The sequence below is a fragment of the Salmo salar genome, chromosome ssa19 (assembly GCF_905237065.1).
Source record: "Salmo salar chromosome ssa19, Ssal_v3.1, whole genome shotgun sequence".
Taxonomy (NCBI): domain Eukaryota; kingdom Metazoa; phylum Chordata; class Actinopteri; order Salmoniformes; family Salmonidae; genus Salmo; species Salmo salar.
Genome location: NC_059460.1, coordinates 55,218,326 through 55,243,523, shown reverse-complemented (window position 1 = coordinate 55,243,523; position 25,198 = coordinate 55,218,326). Strand labels below are relative to the sequence as shown.

Sequence of the window (25,198 nt, the reverse complement as noted above, 5' to 3'; positions counted from 1 at the left end):
GCCATTCCATCCGCGCCGTTCCAGCCATTATTATGAGCCGTCCTCCTCTGAACAGCCTTTGCTGCCGTCATCAGTTAGACAGCCACGATCATAGATCGTAAAAAACTGAAAGGTTGCCTATAAAAGTAGAAAGAGCACATTCTACATTGTCACCTCACTCAAAACATCCTATTTTGAGGGGGCTGCTGCTGTGATGAGAGAGCAGAAATGCATTCTGAACATATAACTTCTCAAAATGCAATTGCACAGCTTTGGAAGAAAAACACAGTTTTGGAAGCTTCGTCCCCTTGTCCCTGTTGAAGAGAGGAGGGTCTCAGCTTTCTGTTGGTAAAATGTTTATTTCTAAACTTTCAATATTCAGCTTAATAGTAATTATTTTACAACCAACTATTTGATATGGATGTGGAGCAACACATGAGCGAAATGCGAACCGGCCATTGCGAGGGCATAGGCTTATAGGTCTCATAGGTAGTAGCCTACAACTGCAAAGTGTTTTAAGGACATTACATTTATTGTAGGTTGAAAACATAGCTACTAACAGTGGGTAGTATATTTAGAGTTAGCGATCTACACTGCGTGCACAATTATTAGGCAAGTGAGTATTCTGATCTTATCATTGTTTCTATTCACATTTTCAAACTCCAAACCATATAAACTTGAATGCTTATTGGATTGAATCATTTTCAGGTGATATGTATTTGTGTAATGAGGGAGGGTGTGGCGAAAGTGAATAACACCTTATATCAAGGTGTGCATAATTATTAGGCAGCCTCATTACCTCAGGTAAAATGGGCCAAAAAAGAAATTTAACTGGCACTGAAAAACCCAAAATGTAAAATGCCTTTCAGACGGATGCGACACTCTTTAAATAGCTAAACTACTGAGGTGTGACCACCGGACATTGAAACATTTTGTTGTGAATAGTCAACTGGGGCGCAAAAAACGCATGGGGAAGAAAAGGCGCAAATTAACTGCAAAAGACTTGAGAAGAATTAAACGTCAAACTACCAGGAACCCATTATCCTTCAGTGCCACCGTATTCCAGAACTGCAACCTACCTGGAGTGTTCAGAAGTACAAGGTGTCAAGTGCTCAGAGACATGGCCAAGGTCAAGAAGACTGAAACAAGACCACCACTGAATAAGATTCACAAGTTGAAGCGTCAAGATTGGGCAAAGAAATACCTGAAGACAGATCTTTCAAAGGTTTTATGGACAGATGAAATGAAAGTGACTCTTGATGGACCAAATGGATGGGCCCGTGGCTGCATCAGTAATGGACACAGGGCACCACTTTCAGTCAGGTGCCAGCAAGGTGAAGGAGGGGTACTGGTATGGGCTGCTATCATTGAGGATGAGGTCGTTGGACCTTTTCGGGTTGAAGATGGACTGAAACTCAACTCCCAAACCTACTGCCAGTTTCTGGAAGATTCTTTCGTCAAACAGTGGTACAGGAAGAAGTCCTCAGCATTCTAGAAGGCCATGATCTTTATGCAGGACAATGCTCCATCACATGCATCCAAGTACTCCACTACTTGGCTAGCCAGCAAGGGCCTCAAAGATGCCTGAATAATGACCTGGCCCCCTTCCTCACCTGACTTAAATCCTATTGAGAACTTGTGGGCCCTTCTCAAACGTGAGATTTACAGTGATGGAAGACAATACACCTTTTTGAACAGCATTTGGGAGGCTGTGGTTGCTGCTTCAGTGAAAATTGATCATGAACAGATCAAGAAACTGACAGACTCCATGGATGGAAGGCTCATGGCAGTTATTGAAAATAAGGGTGGCTATATTGGTCACTGAATATTTTTGAAAGACCAAAAATGTTATATAATTGTCATTTTGTGTTACTTATCTGTTACACTTATTCTAAAAATTGAGAATAAACAAGTGAGTTGAGAGAAATTATTTTTGTAATTTAGTTGCCTAATAATTCTGCACACTAATAGTTGCCTAATAATTGTGCACACTTGTATATTTCCCTGAGAAAGACAAAACTCACTTTTCCTTTGTTAAACATTCAGGTTTGAGGTTCAATAACATTTTGGATTGACTGAGAGCATTGTGTTTGTTCAACAATAAAATTAATCCCGAGGAATACAATTTGCCTAATAATTGTGCACGCGGTGTAGTAAATGGGGTTTGAGTTTCCATTTCTTCCATTGTTGAACGCCAAATTAATTAGGTTATGATATTAGTTAGTCCATATAAAGATGTATGCAATTAATCTCTATTGAAAATTCTGGAGTCCTATTTACACTGTAAAATATAGCAACTGTAGTTTAATTGTCAACCCAAAATTCATGTCAAGCACTGGATTAGGTTGAACATCCAAAATATCTTGAGTCATGCATTCCTGCTCGGACGTGTTAGATGAAACAACTTATTTATTTAATACCTCAGTAGAGTATTTATTACACTTCTTAATAAATCACGATGAATGACTTTATAAGATGATTACTCATGAATTGGGTCCAACCAAATCACCAAATCATGGACTAGTGCCACCAACAGCAAAAGTTAGAGGCACCAGTGACACCAGGAGAAAATGTTAGTCTGGAATCCTGTAGTAATTAACACTTAGGGTAGGTGTTGATTCAGGGAAACACACATGACACGCACTCATTTGCAATATAGCATAAAGGCTGGTTTTACAGTCCGTCTATTAACATGTCTGTAGACGATTGTCGTAGAGACATCATGAACATTCTATTGTCGTCTGACATCAAACTTGTCGTTGTCGTTAGGAAAAAGTACACAAAACGACAGCCTCTGCATGACATCAGCTCCAAATAGCATACTTTTCTATTTTAACACCAATAAACCCATCGGTTTAAAAATGAATTTAGCAAATGTCAACCTAGCAAGCCAGGCAACTAAAAGCAATTTTCGAAACAATGTTTTGGTTTGTTGCTAGCTTGTTAGCTAGCTAGTTCAAATAATGACTATAGCTGACAACGTCTTTACATTTACATTTTAGTCATTTAGCAGACACTCTTATCCAGAGCGACTCTTATCCCAGACTGGTCCTCCGTGGGAATCGAACCCACATCCCTGGCATTGCAAACACCATGCTCTACCAACTGAGCCACAAATGGAATAACCTTGTAACAGTCGCAGAGACTTTAAGCTTTTTTCATGTCTGTGCGACATGGTCTAAAAAGGACAGTCGCAACGACGGTCTAAAAACATTCCACTGGAGAATAAATTAAATGTTGTTTTGACTAGCGACACTTGTCACATTCTAATTGTCTACAGACATGTCTTTAGACCAAATATAAACCGGCCTTAAGTCGTTAGCTTGGCTTTTATAACTTATAAGGCTTAAGCAGACAGACAGACAGACAGACAGACAGACAGACAGACAGACAGACAGACAGACAGACAGACAGACAGGACAACAAGAAGCAGAGTGACAGCAGAGAAGATGCTGACACAGATAGACAGCACAACAGGGAGGCGAACATAATGGCTAGAGCAGAGGCCCAGTTATAGTGGTGAGTTGTGAGTTGTATCTTCAGCTGGTTAAAAAAGATGAGGTAGACCATGTCTCTGTTGCCAGATAATTTAATGTTAATTTCTCTACAATAAACTGCCTCCAACATAATTTTTGAGAATTTGGCAGTATGTCCAACCAGCCTCACAACCGCAGACCACATGTAACCACACCAGCCCAGGACCTCCACATCCGGCTTCTTCACCTGCGGGATCGTCTGAGACCAGCGACCCAGACAGATGATGAAACTGAGGAGTATTTCTGTTTCGGATTAAGCCTTTTGTGGGGGAAAACTCATTCTGATTGGCTGGGCCTTGCTCCCCAGTCCCAGTCCCAGTCCACCACTGATAGGGATTACTGAATAATTATTTCCAGTCTAAACTTGCATCCACCACAACGGAACAGCAAGAGGAACTTCCCCTCCCTACCTTCAGGCTATGCTCAAACCCAACACCCCAACCCCTACGGGAGGGCAGCTCCCAATCAGCCAAGTCCAAACAGCAGAGTCCTAGTCCGTTTCCCCCAAAAAACTGAAATCCTACCTCTTCAAAGAGTATCTTAAATAATCCCACAACCCCCCCAGCCCTCCCCACCCCCCCATGGCTACCCCCCTTTCGTGAATTAATACTCGCACTTGACTTTGTTCATCCTCTGACCTTGCTGATAGCTACTTTATTGAAGAAAAATGTACTTACTCTGACTGTGATATGTGGTTGTCCCACCTAGCTATTTTAAGATGAATGTACTAACTAAGTTGCTCTGCATGAGAGCTTCTGCTAAATCACTAAAATTGTCATTGTAAAAGCTTTAAAGTATTCCCACACATTTGGCATAATACAAGTTCAACCAGAATGATGTAGCCAGAAGATGTGGCCAACAGTTTATCCAATAATGCTGTGGGAATTTGAGTTCGGTCACATTCACCAACCCATGGTTGGACTGGCTAATAACCTACTGGTAGGAGAATGATGCCATCTTCTGGACAAAACTAAGATCTGCTAGGGCAGTGGTTCCCAACCCTGAATTTATCTCTGCCCGGAGTACCCCTGAAGTACCCCCTCATGTGCATTTTACCAGTAGGACTATGGTCTCATGATTCTTCTCAAGTACCCCCTGTGGATAGGCCAAGTACCCCCAGGGGTCCTAGTACCCACTGTGTTAGGTTGTCATAGTGTGGGATAATGTGTCTGCAGATACAGTATGTTATAACTCAAGACTTAAACACATAAAACAATACATAATAAATGCACTTGGGATATGCCTTGTTAGATCATTTACACTTAGAGTACAACAACAGCAGACAGATGTCATCCCAAATTAATTAAAAACATTCTGGAAGTAACCTAGATGCACATTCCACAGTGGAGTTCTCATGGAATAGAACAAATATTGTTCGTTTGAGGACAAAGTGAAGAACAGGCTGTGAAAGTTAGAACAAGGCCTCATGGTGTGCTTTTTACCAGGCATGGTGCCAGGGCTGCTGGCATGAGTCTCTCTGCTCTCAACCAACCTCCCTGCCCTTTGGTTTACTTATTACATCATCCCCTGAAGCCAACGGGTGGCGGTAAAGAGCAGAAGAAGATCTCGAGAGCAGTGCCACACACTGACCGAGACAGTGGGAGTTACTGCTCAGTTACATGGGGACATGATGATCCACCAGCGCAGTGTTTCTCAGACCCCCCAGGCAGTACACATTTTCTTCTATCCCAGCACTAACACACCAGTTTCAACTTGGTGTCAATTATTATATTTTTCATTGGAATGTATTACTGTAAGTACAATGCTTTTTTTTTTAACCAATGCCTTACCTTCAAACTTCCCTGAAATAACTTAGAGGTTTTTTATTTTAGGCCTAATATATGCGGTATAAAAGAGTCCATTGTTCAGTGCATCGCCTTACAAAGATGGGTCGGTCACTCATTACCAGTGAAACCAGTGAAGCAGCATTCCATTCTTTGCAGTTGCCTGTCACATCCATAATTTCAAAAAAGGCCTATGATGATTTGTTTTCTTGTATACCAAATATACCAGATATTGTTGTTGTGGGGGAGGCCAAAGGGTCTACAATCTTGTCCCTGACATCCTTGGAGAGCTCTTTGGTCTTGGCCATGGTGGAGAGTTTGGAATCTGATTGATTGATTGCTTCTGTGGACAGGTGTCTTTTTTACAGGTAACAAGCTGTGGTTAGGAGCACTCCCTTTAAGAGTGTGCTCCTAATCTCAGCTCGTTACCTGTATAAAAGACACCTGGGAGCCAGAAATCTTTCTGATTGAGAGGGGGTCAAATACTTATTTCCCTCATTAAAATGCAAATCAATTTATAACATTTTTGACATGTGTTTTTCTGGATTTTTTTGTTGTTATTCTGTCTCTCACTGTTCAAATAAACCTACCATTAAAATGATAGACTGATCATTTCTTTTGTAAGTGGGCAAACATACAAAATCAGCAGGGGATCAAATACTTTTTTCCCCCAGTGTATATCTATGGGGGGTTCCACACTCTCATCAGGAACTTTCCAACAGAAGTCAATATGAAATCCATATACATATTTAGCTTATCTCAGGTTTTCATCCAGGAGTATGTAGTGTAAATCAATAGAAATATGAGTGACAACTAATGTACCTATAAGCAAAATCATGTCATACATATGTAGGATCTTAATTTGAACCAGTTTGCTACAGCAGGGAAATAATCATGCAGCAACATGAAATGTGAATTATTGTGTGGATTCTAATTAATGTAATTTTTTTGTAGGGGTTTATACATTTTTAGTTAGGGAAAATCAAGTCTGACATTTCTAAGTGGAAATTACAAACTTTAGAAGCCTTGTTAAACCTCGAATACACTACAATTTGCATTTCCTGTGCAGGAAAACAATTCTCAGCAATAAAAGAGTAATCAAATTAAGATCCGACATCTGTACATCGATCTGACATCCCCTTATCGCTGGTTTGGATAAAGCCCGTGACTCCCAGAATATCCCTAGTCTCTTCAGACAAGTCTTTGCCAACAGCATTGCCATCAAATGACATCATTCTGTAGTCTAGTGAGCCTACTGTTCACTGATCCCCTCCGCACAACACCTGAATAACTTGTCATGCCTGTAAACTAATAACAGTCTGGGCTGCAGTGACTGAGCATAGGCTCGAGCTGGTAGGGAGGGTGTGATATGGTGCGAGCGTGATCTAGTGTGTTGTGATGTCTGGAAGGATAGATGATCCTACTGAATGTTGCATTAGACGCTCTACTGCTGGGATCATCAACCAGATTCAACAGCGGGACCATTTTTTCTTGAGCGGATGGTCAGGGGGCTGGAACTTAATTATAGACTGCAAATTGACCGCAAGAAGCCCAAACAGATATAATATTTGACTAAAACATCACAATTTCAAACCTTGCTTACATTTGTATACGATCACATATTTGGTACAGATTTCCAAAATTAAAATCCCTTGGAGCTGATTTCCTGGTGTTATCACAGTTGTTTCCCAGCCAGCACATAATGTTCTGAGAATCATATGTTTCTTAGAGGTTGGTGAGAGCCTTGTTGGTTATTTTGCACACAACCTTCCCACAACGTTCTGGGAATGGTGCGGGATAGTTGCTTGGCTTTGGAACATTCTCACCACATTTAAGGAACTTGACAAAATAACATTATATTCTTGGTATTTAATTTCATAAAAGTTCAAACATGGTTACATTTAATTACATTTTTGGTGATGTTCTAGGAACGTTCTCCAACTGGTTTGACATTGGGCAGGTTCTCAAATAGTTACGAGAACATTAAGAAACAATGTTGTCCTGTGGGGAATTTCAAAACTTCAGCATAATGTTTTCTTACAGGTTTCCAAATGGTTCTATTTAAAGTCATGTTCTCAGAACTTTCAGAAACCGTTTAGAAACAAGGTTCTTCTGTGGGAATTCAGTACTTCAGCATAATGTTTTCTGGGTCAATTTAAAGTCATGCTCTTAGAACATTAATAAAACTTTACATAAAAACCACAAGAAAACATTAGTAACATTCAAAGAAAATTCTAAGAATGTTATTGAAAAACATATACAGTTGAAGTCGGAAGTTTACATACACTTATGTTGGAGTCATTAAAACTTGTTTTTCAACCACTCCACACATTTCTTGTTAACAAACTATAGTTTGGGCAAGTCGGTTAGGACATCTACTTTGTGCATGACACAAGTCATTTTTCCAACAATTGTTTACAGACAGATTATTTCACTTATAATTCACTGTATCACAATTCCAGTGGGTCAGAAGTTTACATACACAAAGTTGACTGTGCCTTTAAACAGCTTGGAAAATTCCAGAAAATGATGTAATGGCTTTAGAAGCTTCTGATAGGCTACTTGACATAATTTGAGTCAATTGGAGGTGTACCTGTGGATGTATTTCAAGGCCTACCTTCAAACTCAGTGCCTCTTTGCTTGACATCATGGGAAAATCAAAAGAAATCAGCCAAGACCTCAGAAAAAAACTTGTAGACCTCCACAAGTCTGGTTCATCCTTGGGAGCAATTTCCAAACGCCTGAAGGTACCACGTTCATCTGTACAAACAATAGTATGCAAGTATAAACACCATGGGACCAAGCAGCCGTCATACTGCTCAGGAAGGAGATGCGTTCTGTCTCCTAGAGATGAACGTACGTTGGTGCGAAAAGTGCAAATCAATCCCAGAACAACAGCAAAGGACCTTGTGAAGATGCTGGAGGAAACAGGTACAAACATATCTATATCCACAGTAAAACAAGTCCTATATCAACATAACCTGAAAGGCCGCTCAGCAAGGAAGAAGCCACTGCTCCAAAACCGCCATAAAAAAAGCCAGACTACGGTTTGTAACTGCACATGGGGACAAAGATCGTACTTTTTGGAGAAATGTCCTCTGATCTGATGAAACAAAAATAGAACTGTTTGGCCATAATGACCATTGTTATGTTTGGAGGAAAAAGGGGGAGGCTTGCAAGCTGAAGAACACCATCCCAAACGTGAAGCACGGGGGTGGCAGCATCATGTTGTGGGGGTGCTTTACTGCAGGAGGGACTGGTGCACTTCACAAAATAGATGGCATCATGAGGGAGGAAAATGATGTGGATATATTGAAGCAACATCTCAAGACATCAGTCAGGAAGTTAAAGCTTGGTCGCAAATGGGTCTTCCAAATGGACAATGACCCCAAGCATACTTCCAAAGTTGTGGCAAAATGGCTTAAGGACAACAAAGTCAAGGTATTGGGGTGGCTATCACAAAGCCCTGATTTCAATCCTATAGAACATTTGTGGGCAGAACTGAAAAAGCGTGTGCGAGCAAGGAGGTCTACACACCTGACTCAGTTACACCAACTCTGTCAGGAGGAATGGGACAAAATTCACCCAACTTATTGTGGGAAGCTTGTGGAAGGCTACCCAAAACCTTTGACACAAGTTAAACAATTTAAAGGCAACGCTACCAAATACTAATTGAGTGTATGTAAACTTCTGACCTACTGGGAATGTGATGAAAGAAATAAAAGCTGAAAATTATTCTCTCTTCTATTATTCTGACATTTCACATTCTTAAAATAAAGTGGTGATCCTACCTGACCCAAGACAGGGAATTTATACTCTGATTAAATGTCAGGAATTGTGAAAAACTGAGTTTAAATGTATTTGGCAAAGGTGTATGTAAACTTCCGACTTCAACTGTACATTCCATTCTTAGCATCAACAAAACTTTCTCTATCCTCTATCTTGTTAAGTGTGTTCAAGTGTGTACTAATTTGCCACCCCGATCTTAATGAGTGTTTGTTTCCTTTGAAATAGTATCTGTTGGAATAGACTAAAATGAGCAGCTTTGTATCAGTTAAAAAAACATGGCATGGTATGGTAGCTCCATCCTGGTGGTGTGTTTGGTTATGGAAAATATATTTCATAGTGGTTTAGATGGTACAATGTTTCTCTACACTATACTTTCTTGTTTTATCACATAGTGAAATTAGGCAAACAATGAGAATTTTTGCAACCAGGAAATGGCGGCGTGGTTTCTAGTGCATCTTTAATAAAACCTCACTGGAAAACTTTTGGGGAACCATAGTAAAGCATAATCTGAACCTCCCTGCAACCTAAAAAATGATTTTCCCAGAAGAGGCCAGAATTTTCACTTTCATTCTCAGAATGTTTAAAAAACATTGAATTTTACCTGTCAGGAAACTCATGGCTTCATTCCCAGAACCAATGGGACAACAAAAACGTATAAGGAACCAAATGTGCTGGCTGTGTTATGTCCCAACATTTTTTTTTACCCACAGGCCAAATTCGGCATGCGGGCCACCAGTTGGGGAACCTGCTCTACCAGCATCTTTCCTTCCCATAAAAAAAAAAAACCTAAAGGAGCTGTCCATTTCAGAACCACATATCATCGCCTTTGCTTATCTATTTCAGCCAGGTTATGTCTATTTCAACCTGACGACCCCATACCTGATGGGACTCGAAGCTGACTTGGGAAGCTCGATGATCATCTCGAAGATAAGCTCGTCTGTATGCGGACTGCAGTGCCAATAACAGCGTGTTGCCTGCAGTACGCCGTTGTAATAGGCTACCCATCGCCCATCCGTGGGCTATGCTATAGTAACACGCCGTCAGACCGACTCACCGATACCGTGCTGTCCTTCTGCAACGTTTAGCCTTCCAAATGTCCCGGTAAGTGTCCAGCAAGTGTCACGTTTTACACCTTCGCATGTAATTAATCAACAGGACGTCACGTTCCTGTGCAGGTCATTGTTATAGATAATAGGTGAAATATCAAATGGGAAAAGTAGCCTTCTACTCAAACATATCAATGACTAATATCAATTAAGAATAACTTGACGCTCGGGACATTCATTGCACCATGTTTTCGTGGTGTACCTGTAAAATGTGCAACCTCTAAAAAGGTCGTGAAGAGTCGTCGACGTTGCTGTAATTTAACTGTATCTATCTTTCACCATTCTTTTTTTTTTATCGCATTGCATATTTTAGTCATACACATTGGTATTAAGTTTTGGTCTTAAGTGGAAAAGTTATGTGTGATTGACGACTGTGGCATATTGATTGTGAGCTACGTGAGGAGAATGTAAATGAATACTTTAACCATCAGGATGTCTGTATCAGTCAGGCCAGGCTAATTGAGAGTTTATAATATCTACTCAATATAATAGAGTATTTTGAAGCAGAAAATATTAACATAAAATATGTTGTATTAAATCTGTGTAAATACACATAATTGTTTATTTTAGTGAGAAATACCTCTGTAACATTTGACAACTGCATTTTCAGAAATTGCCACATTGAGTGGCCTTGAGTTTCTGAGATTGTCAAGTTGCTATTGTCAACATACATAACATTACTAGTCTACATTGAATATTGAATTAGTTCTACATCAGATGAGGTCTTGCTATAACTTAGCATGTAGAAAGGCCTAGTAGAGACACAATATTTCCCATAATGTATGTTGATGTATGCTGATGATGATGAATTATACTGCAGAGACTGCTCACTACTGCAGCTGCCTTAGGGGAGAAGGCTACATGACCATTCCAGGACCACTGTCAAATGCCTCCTAGGAGGAGCTCTCTCCCCTACTACTACAGCCAGCTGAAAGTATCTGTCTTAATTTGTTGCACTTTATGAAGTGCTTTCGCCCAGCCTGATCTCATAGACTAGACGTAACATAGTAAAGCTAAATCCAGGTCACTTAAATGAGTATGATATGTTACGTTTGGTATGGTTACATAAGACAGAAGGTTACTTTAGGCAAAAACGAAAGGAGTGGATGGGTGGGCGTATAATGCGAACGTTACAGACAACTTTAGTAACTTTGCAACTACTTAGCATGTTAGCTAACCCTTCCCCTAACCTTAACCTTAACCCTTTTAGCTAACCCTTCAATTAACCTTAACCCTTTAAACCTAACTTGTAACCTTAACTCTAACCTTAACCCTAACCCCTAACCTAACCCCTAGCCTAGCTAACGTTAGCAAAAATAAATTGGAATTCATAACATATCATAAGTTTAGCAAATTCATAACATATTGTACGAATTGCAATTCGTAACATATCATTCAAATTGTATTCATAACATATCATACGCAATGGAATGTGGACATCCACAAATGACTACATACCATACGAAGCGTAACATATCATACAGAATGGAGTGTCTTGGATTTACATACAGAATGATACGAAATGCTCTGAGACCAGGTTGCAGCTTTCCCTGGGTTCTTCCACCAGGCTCCTCTCTCTTGCTCTTGCTCTGTCACATGACAACTGTATCACTGTATTCCCAATGTTATTGTCCTCCTCACCTCCTACATACCTGGGTTGTTCCAACAATTAGGTGCCTTTTGAGTAGTGTAACTTGGTAGAACAATGTATTTTCTTTCAGCTAATTTTAACATTCGGTCATAATCAACTAAAAAACAAATTTTCCCATTTTAGGAGGTTACTAAAGTAAGTGCCTAATAAGTGCCTAATAAAGTAACAGGGTTGACCATAACAGGATTGAAGACTTCATCAGCTATAAATCCCCTTGTGACAGGGGGAATGGAAGCCTGTTGTGTCAGCAGGGAGGGGCAATTGAATGCAAGCTTCATTAAAACATTGATATTGTTAAAACATTGAACTTGTTGAAATGTTATGTTCTACCAGCTCAGTTTTCCACCATAAAATGGCCAAAAAGAGTAGAACCAGCTCACCTGCTTTTACACTATGATTTGACTATAAGTTGTTCAATGTCTCTTTACATTTGTTTTAAAGGAATAGTTTCACCATATTAAAACGAGAGTTCAGTTCACGTAACAGGGTTGACCTAAAAATTAGGTACAGGGGTTTTTGACGATAAAATGAAGCATTAATAACATGAAATAAATAATAATCTTCAGAAATGGCTTCGTCAACAACAACAAAAAATAACTACGGCTTTACAATGATGGTGAAAACTTGGAGAAATGCTGGGTTAAGTGGGTTTAATTCACAGTGGATGCACAGAAGGACATGTCAAAATGCTGAATTTGGGCACTTTAGCAAGTCTTTATTCATATTACAAATCAGATTAATTGAAATGTCCATATGGTCTATATTAAAGGGCACTTCATTTAATAATACCGGCTTTTAAAATCCAATATTTGTTCACAAATTCTACTTAAAAAACAGCAACGAAATAAGGCACTTATTTCGTGGAACGACCCATCTGTAGACACAGTACCGTGTACGCACACGCACGCGCACACACACACACACACACACACACACACACACACACACACACACACACACACACACACACACACACACACACACACACACACAGATCTTCTTCATTACCTTTGCAGTTCTGCTTGCCATTGCATTTCCCTACAAAATAAATTGCTCAGCAGTTAACCAGTATCCATAGATTTCAGATGTACAAGATGCCTTTCATATTATCCCTGCAAACCTGCGGCAAAAACTTAAGTTGAATGGTTATACCTCATTGAATCAAATCAAATCAAATCCAACTTTATTGGTCACATACACATGGTTATCAGATGTTATTGTGAGTGTAGCGAAATGCTTGTGCTTCTAGTTCCGACAGTGTAGCAATATCTAACACGTAATCTAATAATTCCACAACAACTACCTATTACACACAAATCTAATTAAAGGAAGGGAATAAGAATATATATATATGTATATATATATATATATATATATATATATATAAATATATGGATGAGCAATGACCGAGCAGCATAGGCAAGATGTAATAGATGATATAAAATACAGTTTATACATATGCGATCAGTAATGCAAGATATGTAAACATTATTAAAGTGACTAGTGATCCATTTATGTAGACAGCAGCCTCCCTGTGTTAGTGATGGCTGTTTAAAAGTCTGATGGCCTTGAGATAGAAGCTATTTTTCAGTCTCTCGGTCCCAGCTTTGATGCACCTGTACTGACCTCACCTTCTGGATGGTAGCGGAGTGAATAGGCAGTGGCTCAGGTGGTTGTTGTCCTTGATTATCTTTTTGGCCTTCCCGTGACATCGGGTGCTGTAGGTGTCCTGGAGGGCAGGTAGTTTGCCCCCAGTGATCCGTTGTGCAGACCACACCACCCTCTGGAGAGCCCTGCGGTTATGGGCGGTGCAGTTGCCGTACCAGACAGTGATGCAGCCCGACAGGATGCTCTCAATTGTGCATCTGTGGGGGTTTTAGGTGACAAGCCAAATTTCTTCAGCCTCCTGAGGTTGAAGAGGCGCTGTTGCACCTTCTTCACCACACTGTCTGTTCGGTTGGAGCATTTCAGTTTGTCCGTGATGTGTACGCCGAGGAACTTAAAACTTTCCACCTTCTCCACTGCTGTCCCGTCGATGTGGATAGGGGGTTGCTCCCTCTGCTGTTTCCTGAAGTCCACGATCATCTCCTTTGTTTTGTTGACGTTGAGTGAGAGGTTGTTTTCCTGACATCACACTCCGAGGGCCCTCACCTCCTGCCTATAGAATGTCTCGTCATTGTTGGTAATCAAGCCTACTACTGTTGTGTCGTCTGCAAACTTGATGATTGAGTTTTAGGCGGGCAGTCATGGGTGAACAGGGAGTACAGTACAGGAGGGGGCTGAGCACGCACCTTTGTGGGGCCCCAGTGTTGAGGATCAGTGAAGAGGAGATGTTGTTTCCTACCTTCACCACCTGGGGCGGCCCATCAGCAAGTCCAGCACCCAATTTCACAGGGCAGGGTTGAGACACAGGGCTTCAAGCTTAATTATGAGCTTGGAAGGTACTATGGTGTTGAATGCTGAGCTGTAGTCAATGAACAGCATTCTTACATAGGTATTCCTCTTGTCCAGGTGGGATAGGGCAGAGTGCAGTGTGATGGCGATTGCACCGTCTGTGGATCTATTGGGGCGGTACGCAAATTGAAGTGGGTCTAGGGTGACAGGTAAGGTGGAGGTGATATGATCCTTGACTAGTCTCTCAAAGCACTTCATGATGACAGAAGTGAGTCCTACGGGGCGATAGTCATTTAGTTCAGTTTGCCTTTTTGGGTACAGGAACAATGGTGGCCATCTTGAAGCATGTGGGGACAGCAGACTGGGATAGGGAGAGATTGAATATGTCCGTAAACAACTGGTCTGCGCATGCTCTGAGGACACGGCTAGGGATGCCGTCTTAGTCGGCAGCCTTGCGAGAGTTAACGCGTTTAAATGTCTTACTCACGTCGGCCATAGAGAAGGAGATCCCACAGTCCTTGGTAGCGGGCCGCATCGGTGGCACTGTATTATCCTTAAAGCGGGCAAAGAAGGTGTTTAGTTTGTCTGGAAGCAAGACGTCGGTGTCCGTGATGTGGTTGGTTTTCTTTTTGTAGTCCGTGATTGTCTGTAGACCCTGCCACATACGTCTCGTGTCTGAGCTGTTGAATTGCGACTCCACTTTGTCTCTATACTGACATTTCGCTTGTTTGATTGCCTTGCGGAGGGAATAACTACACTATTTGTATTCTGCCATATTCAACTTTCCAGGGTTAAATGCGGTGAATGCATTAACACTCTTATGTAGACAAACTAGTATCTGACAGGATAAATGTAGAGAAACTAGTATCTAACAGGATAAATGTAGACAAACTAGTATCTGACAGGATAAAATCAATTTCAATCTGGTGGTTTATTGATCACATATTGAACACAAATTGAAAAACATCTCTATAGGGTAAGGCCCAGGTTAAAAACTAAATTGGGCAGTTGCACTGTATATCTTAAAATGATTTGTCTATTGTGTACTGGGGGTTTGATTTGCAAACAATGCAGGAACATAATAGCTGTGAAAAATGATCCACCACAGATTGCATCCAAAATCATGCCCTGATAACATATGTTCTAGAGCTGGGATGAAATGGATGGCAGCACTAACCGTCTCCAGGAACCCAATCAATTCTCGGTGTAACAGAGGATGTGATTGTCTGCTGACCTCTCTATCTCACGTTGTTAGACAGGCTGAGAAAACAGACCATTGGTGACTGATCAAGCTTGAGAGATTATTTCGTCTTCCTCACACCTTTTCAATTTGTTTTCTTCCCACACACAAAATTCATACTACTGTGCTCTGAGCACACAATTTGGAGCACGGGAGGGTCGGCGTATGAGTCCAAATCAAAGTATGCGAAACGGAGCACGGAGGGCACTTTTCGAATGCGCACTCCGTTTGTACATATTTTGAAGCATGCATAGATGCAAGCTTCAATGGAAAGTATGCAAAGAAATATGATGCAACCACATATAAAAAAATTATTCAAATTTTCAATAGAGCTAACTGGCTAGCTACTACTGTTAGCTAGCCTGATAGCCACAAATGATCGTTAGCTAGCTACCCATGAAGAATTGACATCTACTGTACCTTGCTTAGATAGTTTTTGCCTGTTCAACTGCTAGCTGGCTAGCTAGATTACAATGATTCACATATCTAGCTGATAATTATCAAGTAAAACGCTTGCTTTGTCTATTTTTGTTTTGTCTCTATTGTTGACATTGTCCTGGCTGGAAGAAGGTTCAGTGAATGGGGAGATACAGTGTGAGGTAATACAGTAGGGGGAGTGCGAGTGCTTCTCAAATGTAATATTTTATGCGTTCTCCAAGCGCTAGTCCTTACAAGAACGTACTCAAGAGAACATCCTCGGAGAATGTACTTGGAGCATGAGAGTGTGCAGCACGGTAGTATGCATATTGAGAAACACCCACTGTTTCTCACTCATTCTTACTAACCTTTATCCCTTTGTCTTTTCCATCACTTTGTGTTATTGTGTTTTCCATTTGAAATCATTGGATGGCTAAGGAGCTCATAGATTGTGGAGTCATATTCATCCCACAAAGAGGTTCCAGACCGTGCTGCTAATTTTAAACAGGTGGATGTAAGAGTTATTGAACAGGTCAATATTGTTGTTGCTGTTTATTTGGATTGCTTTTAGCCTATCATCAGGCTAATCTTCATATAGTCTTTACATTTACAGAATACATACAAAATGCATATAAATACAATCAAAACCATGGACAATACGGTTAAACCGAACAAGCTATAGCACATTGTATGGGGGTGGTGCTGCTGGCACTAAAGAGGGCGGTTACCATTTGGAGACTGCGATTATGGCAAGCATTAGCATTTCACATTCCTGCTGCTTTCCCTGTCATGAGGGACAGAATTAGCACAATCTGTGGAGCTATCTTGGCTTTGCTGCAGATGGAGGGCTCTGCAGTAACCTGTATTCCCTGTGCGATTAATGAAACTCAAACCTGTTAAAGAGCCACTCTGTTGTTGTTAGAACCGAAATGCCTCCTCTGCTGTTTGTTTAGAGCTGGGTATTGGCCTGAGAGAGTCAAACGGTTTTATCTTGCGTTCTTGGCATGTGTGAGATATTTGTTAAGAGCTATTTCATTGCCAGTAATTGATTTTGTAGTCTGTTCTTTGATAGTCACTCAGGACTGTCCTTTGGAGAGTCCTGTGTAATAGCCAAATGTATGTCACCCTACATGTCGGCGTACATTACATTTTAGTAATTTAGCAGACACTCTTATCCAGAGCAACTTATAGGAGCAATTATGGTTATTAAGTGCCTTGCTCAAGGGCACATCAACAGATTCTACGCCTAGTTGGCATTGATGTCCAAAAGTATTTTACCTCTTAAGCATCCCTTTTTAGCCACAGTCTGTCCAGCTTTGATCATCATCAATACAATCGATTCTCGATCTTACACAAGATAAGCCAAATAGTATACTTCTCCAAAATATTTTTGAAAGATTGATAGCGAGGAACTAACCCCATTCACATGAAAGTGTTCGGGCATTACTAACTAGTCACTTAGGGTTGCAAAGCTACCAGTAATTTACCAAAGTTACCGGAATCTTCAGTAATTTTGGTAATTTACACTTGAATAACTTCGTTTTTTAAAATTCATATATAGTATTCATGTATTATATCTGTGTCCATATTGTTCATGAGTTTCTAGTAGATAGACCATATGGTTCAAGAGAAAATAGCCTAATTAATGAAAAAAACATCTAATCAACAATGGTATTATTTTCAATGAACTCTTCCAACTATTGACTTTTTTCACAACTACCACCAGTTTGACACCAAAACACTGACAACAAATACATATTGACATAGTAAAGTAAATAAACGTTTGTAAAAAACAATATATAAAGGATATTTCATGCTGAAACCCTCATATTAAACACCAATGGTATTCACTACGTTCATGGTTTATGTTTAGGATAACATTTTACAGCTTTGTCATTCTATTTTTTGTTTTAAAATCATCTTTTGTAATTATTTCATATATGTTACATGTGATAAGGCCACACAGAGGGCCAGAGATAATTACAGACACCTATGATAATCGGAAGGACCCAAGAAAGGCATTTTACTGTACTCGTGCATGTGACCTTGAAACTTGAAAAGGGCCACTAAATGTCTCGTGATAGTTTACATAAAATCCTTGAAAGATACCAAAATTCTGGTAGCTGACTGGTAAATTTGGAAAGTTTCCAGTAATATACCCTCCCTTTGCAACCCTACTTGTCCCATTATGACATTCACCAACATTTATTTCAGTACCCCCACAAAAACAGTGACATTTTTGGCCTTTGTAAAGGAGACTGTGGAAGACGAGCCAAATTGCCACAGCTGTGGAAGCAATCAAGATAATCCTAAAGCTTGATTGGCCTTAACATTATTTGTTTGAAACACTTTCTTTTTACAGTGGGCTATAGCAAGGCAGCTTAAGCTTCAATGTATTTAAACCCCCTCCGCATGGATTTGCCTTCTGGATTGCTGACACTGCTCAAAGGTAAAAGCTGGCTTCAGTGGTGTGTTTTGGTGCAGTCTGCAGAGATAGCTCGGGCTGTTGTTGTGATAGTTAAACAGGACCCTATGAATTCTGATGTCTCTTATGAGGATGCCCTGCTTTGAGTGACGCCGTGTGATTGTGCAACTAATGTCATCATGTTTATCCTTTTGCGGTTGTCTGTTGCCAAGACAGGCGACACCAATCTGTTGCAAGATGAGAATCCTGGACGCAAAACGTCTGACATTTAGAGTGTCATGAATCACGCAGAGGTACATGTCTTCAAATCCTGCAAGCTACTTATTCATGAATAGAAAGCTTAGGTTTATGCTTTCAAGTTTCCATTTCCTGTCTTCTGAGAGGACAAGATACTTTTTGCCGCCAAATATCCCCCATAGACAACAGTGTCCAGGGGAACACATGGCTGCAGACAGTGACACAGGAGTAGAACTACAAATGTGATGACAGGCCAGGGTACATTGGAATAAATGAGCTGGCAGCTCCAAGGTTCCATTGGAGGTCATAGGTAGAGAGGTGGCCAGCTGCCCTGCAGCACTGCCCTATTGTGACTGGTAATAATTTTCACTTGACTGCAGGCAAAGGCTTTCCCTGGCAGTCCCGATGTCATCACACTAAAGGTGTGTTCTGAGGGGGTGGCTGTGTTGACACAAGGGAAGGCCATGTTTTTGGATTGTCCAAGGCTGTTAGAGGAGAGGAAAGTTACGGCTTCTTCTCTTCACACCTCTGTTGTTTATCAGGGCTGTCTCGCGTTATCAAGCTCGGCAGCGTCTGCTACTGGTGGCTCGTCCTGTCAGACAGACAACCTGCCAAGACAGTCCTCTCTGTCTGTCTGTCTGTCTGTCTGTCTGTCTGTCTGTCTGTCTGTCTGTCTGTCTGTCTGTCTGTCTGTCTGTCTGTCTGTCTGTCTGTCTGTCTGTCTGTCTGTCTGTCTGTCTGTTGGTCCAGTCCTGTCTGCCTACTCCCTGCCTACCTGCCCATCCATCCATCCGTCCGTCCATCTGTTTATCTCTAACCAGACCACACTGTGAGCTCCAGCATACAAGCAGACAGGAGCATCAGCAGTGGTGTAGTGGAGGGTATACGCTGGTATACGTCGTATCAATTAATAAGGCTAATGGAACAGATCAGAATGTTTAGTTAAAAAATGTTGATAAACGATTATTTCTTTAAAATTTTGGCACAACAATGTGCACACGGCGGCAGGCCTACGTGTGAATCTTCCAAAATGCCATTTGCGGGAAAACACAATTCTAAACTGTGCACTGCACATGTGAGCGGTTTCATGGACAGCGATGCAAATATCCATTAAAAAGTTTGAAAGAGGGGAGATCTAAAGATGCAACAACTATCATGGGTTGCTAATATGACTAGGATAATGCCTTTGGCTGCTTAACAATAAAATAAAGTTGAAAGAAAACCAATAGAACAGGAGAACACATATGAGGAAGTCTTTATAAAATAATTGCATCCACATTTCTATGGTGGGATTTTGGCTTTTGGCTACTTTAAAGCAAAGTAAGACACCCTCTAAAAAGAAAAGGTTCCTGGAGTATCCTGTATGGGTTCTTCAAATGTAAATTGTGGGGGAACCCCTTTTAATGGATCCTCGAAGAACCTTTTGAAGAACCTTTAGGGGTACATTTCTGAACTACCCCTCCTATTATTATTATTATTATTATTAATAATACGCATAACAATAACAACAATAACACAATATTTTAGTTGTCAGTGTTTCTTCTGATTTTAGTGGCAAAGCAGAATAAAAAAATCTAAATATGAGGTAAACTCCCAGCAGAGCCCCAGGTCTAATGGGTTTATCCTCTGGCGTGTTGATGTTAATGTGTTGATGTTCTCCGTATCCATAGCCAGAAAGATTTTGCAGTGCATGGTGATCGAACAGGTTTCCTGCTATATTCATCAGAGGTGAAGTCTGTGAATACCAACAAAAATGTATTATACAGATGATTAACAAAACATGCACACGGCTATATTCATACCTTGTTTTTTTGCGGTAAATGTGAATAGAAAAAACTGTTTGGATAATGGTTTTCATACACATACCTTGTCCATAATATAGAGGCCTATGGAAGAGGCAAGGGAGGAGGATGGTACATGTGATCTGCATAACATACCAGTACCAATTGACACCTTTGTATGCCTCCTTGTCTGTATACCTGCAGACACAGACACAAAATCGAGTAGTTCAGTCATCTGCACCCAATACAGCTAGCCTTCAGCATATTCTTATAGCCTACATATTATTACCTCTTTGTTGATTGATATCCATTGAAATGTGTCCTTTTTCTGTTATAGAAAGATTTGCACAAATATGAAAAGAGAGATGGTATCATCATCAAACAATATACATTTCGATCATATAAGAGACAAACCTTACCTTAAATTGAGGAGATCTTTACATTATTCAGTTAAGTAGACCTGCACCAGCTGTCCTTTCAAATGAAAATCCAAATTCAGTTGGGCAGTTAGGTTCCTGTAAGAACCCCCACCAACTAAGGAGGTTCCTTGATTAACCCCACCTTCTATGGGGTTCTTGGAAGAACCTTTTGGGGGCAATTTTTAGTGCCAAGATCCCTAAGGTTCAAAGAACTTTGAGGATCTTAGAAGAACCCTTGTTGAACCCCTGATTTTTAGAGTGCCTCATAATATGAAGTAAAACGTCCAGGTTACAAACAAGTAAAGAACAGGAAAAATAGAGAGATGGTAGGCCTAACCGTCTTCTCAATTAAATGTTAACTAGCTACAAAGTAGCGGTGTCGGAATGATATCATGATTGTTTGTATCAATCTAGTGGCCATTTGTTTTGCAAACTCCATCTCATGTGCTACAGAAACACTGATAACCAAACAACAGTGCTAGGCGCCTGTGCACTTGAATTAAGGTTGGGTTGGGTTGACTGTGAAAGACCAATATGGGATTTGTCATTTTAGGTCATTCAGAATCTAGGTCACTATTTGTCATATCATTTTTTTTACACAGGGTGCCTTTCCTTTGTGCCGTATGGGAAATATTTGGCTAAATTAGAGTATATGTCACGCCCTGACCATAGAGAGGCCTTGGTTCTAGAGGCAGCTGTTTATCATTGTCTCTAATTGGGGATCATACTTAAGTTGTTCATTGTTCCCACCTGCTTTGTGGGATATTGTTTTGTGTATGTGCATGTGCATGTAGCACCACTACTTTCATATTTTGTTGTTGGTTTATTGTTTTGTAGAAGTTTCAGTGTTTATTAAAAGATGTGGAACTCTAATCACGCTGCGCCTTGGTCCGCTCTGTATGACGATCGTGACAGAATATCCCACCAAGCAAGGACCAAGCAGCGTGTGATGGAGGTAAAGGAGTTTTGGATCTGGGAAGAAATCATGGGAGGACACGAGACGATGCCGGGGACCGCGGCCACAGAACCCCAAGATTCTTTGGGGGGCGGGGCACAAGGGGTGGTCGGCCGAGCCAAGGAGGGAGCCAGAGCCCACCTGGGAGTCGATGGAGCAGTGTGAGGAGGGATATCGGAGAATGACTTTGGCGAGGAGTATGCTGCAGCGCAGGCGTGCTGAAGAGCGTGACACCAGTCCGGTGCCATCTGTGCCAGCTCCCCACACTCGCCCTGAAAAGCCAGAGACCGTCAGGGAGGCCATGGAGAAGTTGGGGGAGAGAGAGAGGAGAGAGATGTTGGTCAAGTGTGTTCTGCTCAACATTCGACCTGAAGAGCCTGTCAGCAGTCTGGTGAAGTCTGTGCCGGTTTCACGCATCTGGCCTCCAGTGCGCCTCCCCAGTCCGGTACGTCCTGTGCCAGCTCCCCGCACTCGCCCTGAAGTGTGTGTCATCAGTCCAGTGAAACCTGTACCGGCTCCACGCACCAGGCCTCCAGTGCACCTCCCCAGTCCGGTACGTCCTGTGCCAGCTCCCCGCACTCGCCCTGAGGTGCGTCACCAGTCCGGTGCCACCTGTGCCGGCTCCATGCATCAGGCCTCCGGTGCACCTCCCCAGTCCGGTACGTCCTGTACCAGCTCCCCACACTTGCCCTGAGGTGCGTCAACAGTCCGGTGCAACCTGCGCTGATGCCCAGACCAGGCACGGTGTCCAGTCCCGCTCCCTGGCAGGAGCCTCCCTCTGCGCTGATGCCCAGTCCAGGCACGGCGTCCAACCCAGCTCCATGGCCGGAACCCTCCTCTGCGCCAGTGCCCAGTCCAGGCACGGTATCCAGTACCGCTCCAAGGCCGGAGCCTTCCTCTGCGCTGATGCCCAGTCCAGGCACGGCGTTCAGCCCGGCGCCATGGCCGGATCCGGGGTCTGGGTGGGGGCGGCGACCCACACCGGAGCCGCCACCGACAGTAGTCACCCCCCCCCACCCTCCCCATTTGGTTTCAGGTTTTGCGGCCGGAGTCCGCACCTTTGGGGGGGGTACTGTCACGTTGTAGGGCAAGGTCATGTTGTAGGTCAGGGCATGACTAGGGGGGTGTTCTAGTCTGTATTTTCTATGTTGGTGTATTAGTATGGTTCCCAATTAGAGGCAGCTGTTTATCGTTGTCTCTAATTGGGGATCATACTTAAGTTGTTCATTGTTCCCACCTGCTTTGTGGGATATTGTTTTGTGTATGTGCATGTTGCACCACTACTTTCCCGTTTTGTTGTTGGTTTATTGTTTTGTAGAAGTTTCACTGTTTATTAACCTGTTAAGGACAGACGTTCCGCTAGACCCCTAGCCAACAGCCAATGGCATCGCACGGCGCAAAATACAAAACCAACTAAAATACCACAATTCAATTTTCTCAAACAATCAACTATTTTACACCATTTTAAAGACAAGACTCTCGTTAATCTAACCACATTGTCCGATTTCAAAAAGGCTTTACAGCGAAAGCAAAACATTAGATTATGTCAGGAGAGTACCGTGCCAAAAATAATCACACAGCCATTTTCAAAGCAAGCATATATGTCACAAAAAACAAAACCACAGCTAAATGCAGCACTAACCTTTGATGATCTTCATCAGATGACACTCCTAGGACATTATGTTATACAATACATGCATGTTTTGTTCAATCAAGTTCATATTTATATCAAAAAACAGCTTTTTACATTAGCATGTAATGTTCAGAACTAGCATACCCACCGCAAACTTCCGGTGAATTTACTAAATTACTCACGATAAACGTTCACAAAAAACAACAATTATTTTAAGAATTATAGATACAGAACTCCTTTATGCAATCGCGGTGTCAGATTTTAAAATAGCTTTTCGGCGAAAGCACATTTTGCAATATTCTGAGTAGATAGCTCGGCCATCACAGGCTAGCTAATTTGACACCCACCAAGTTTGGTGCTCACTAAACTCAGAATTACTATAAGAAAAATTGGATTACCTTTGCTGTTCTTCGTCAGAATGCACTCCCAGGACTTCTACTTCAACAACAAATGTTGTTTTGGTTCGAAATAATCCATAGTTATATTGAAATAGCTCCGTTTTGTTCGTGCGTTGAGGTCACTATCCGAAGGGTGACGCGCGAGCGCATTTCGTGACAAAGAATTTCAAAATATTTCATTACCGTACTTCGAAGCATGTCAAACGCTGTTTAAAATTTATTTTTAAAATCTATTTTTATGCTATTTTTCTCGTAAAATAGCGATAATATTCCAACTGGGTGACGTTGTATTCATTCGAAGACTGAAAGAACAAAATGGAGTAGTCTCGTGGACGCGCATCTCCAGTGTCACTGTCCCCAGGCAGGCCAGTAACAAACAGAGCTGCTGTACTTAGCCCAGTGACTGCAGACCTCTCATTCCACTTTCTGGCGCCTTCTGAGAGCCAATGGAAGCCTTAGAAAATGTCACATTACAGCACAGATGCTGTATTTTCGATAGAGAGGCTACAGAAGGACAAAAATTGTCAGACAGGGCACTTCCTGTATGGAATCTTCTCAGGTTTTGGCCTACCATATGAGTATTGTTATACTCACAGACACCATTCAAACAGTTTTAGAAACGTTAGAGTGTTTTCTATCCAAATCTACTAATTATATGCATATTCTAGTTTCTGGGCAGGAGTAGTAACCAGATAAAATCGGGTACGTTTTTTATCCGGCCGTGAAAATACTGCCCCCTATCCCAAACAGGTTAAAAGATGTGGAACTCTAATCACGCTGCGCCTTGGTCCACTCTGTACGATGATCGTGACAGAATATACCACTTCTCCAGCACCACTACACCACTGAGCATCAGTCTCTTATAGAAGAAGAGCAAAAAGATGTGATTTTCATTGACCGTCACGTTCTGTTGTGTTATGTGGTGTACCTTAGAGATTGTCACACCACATGACAGGAAATGTATAGGCGCACTTCACACAAGATGGAAAGGCACTGATAAATATAGGTGTGCTCTTTTATTTAAAGCTACCAGCGATGCTCTTTAATATTTCATAAGACTGAAAAGTGTGCCGTAATCTTTCTTTCTGTGCTGTTCTGAGCACCTGAGAATGCTTTAAGCCTTCACAGCAGGATCTCGCAACTGTCACTCCGAATGCAACAAGGCATGACTGCGCAGTCCGATATCTCAGAACCTGATTTTGTTGTCTTTGGGATATCTCTCTCAATATCACAGTTATAGGGATATCATTTAAAAATATTTAGGACTTCAAATGATATCAGTTTCAATGGAACTTTAAGTCACAAAGGTGCTCGAAGCAAAGCTTAACTTTTTGGTTAACTTTTGTAGGTCCTCTCAGGAGGATCTCTGTCAGTTCCTTCATAGTACTCAGATCTTTCTACCGTTTCATCTTGGATCTCATGGATAACAATATCTCTGGTTATCTAATAGGCCA

General features: G+C 41.5%; 1 protein-coding gene across 1 annotated transcript in view; it reads left to right on the top strand.

The window, feature by feature from the left end:
* The first annotated feature begins 9,891 nt into the window (after positions 1-9,891).
* Positions 9,892-25,198, top strand: part of LOC106579284 (PH and SEC7 domain-containing protein 1) — an 84,869-nt gene continuing 69,562 nt past the window's right edge. The window contains exon 1 of the mRNA XM_014159065.2: positions 9,892-10,189. The gene's annotated coding sequence lies outside the window, so the exon portion shown is untranslated. The remainder of the gene's footprint in view (positions 10,190-25,198) is intronic.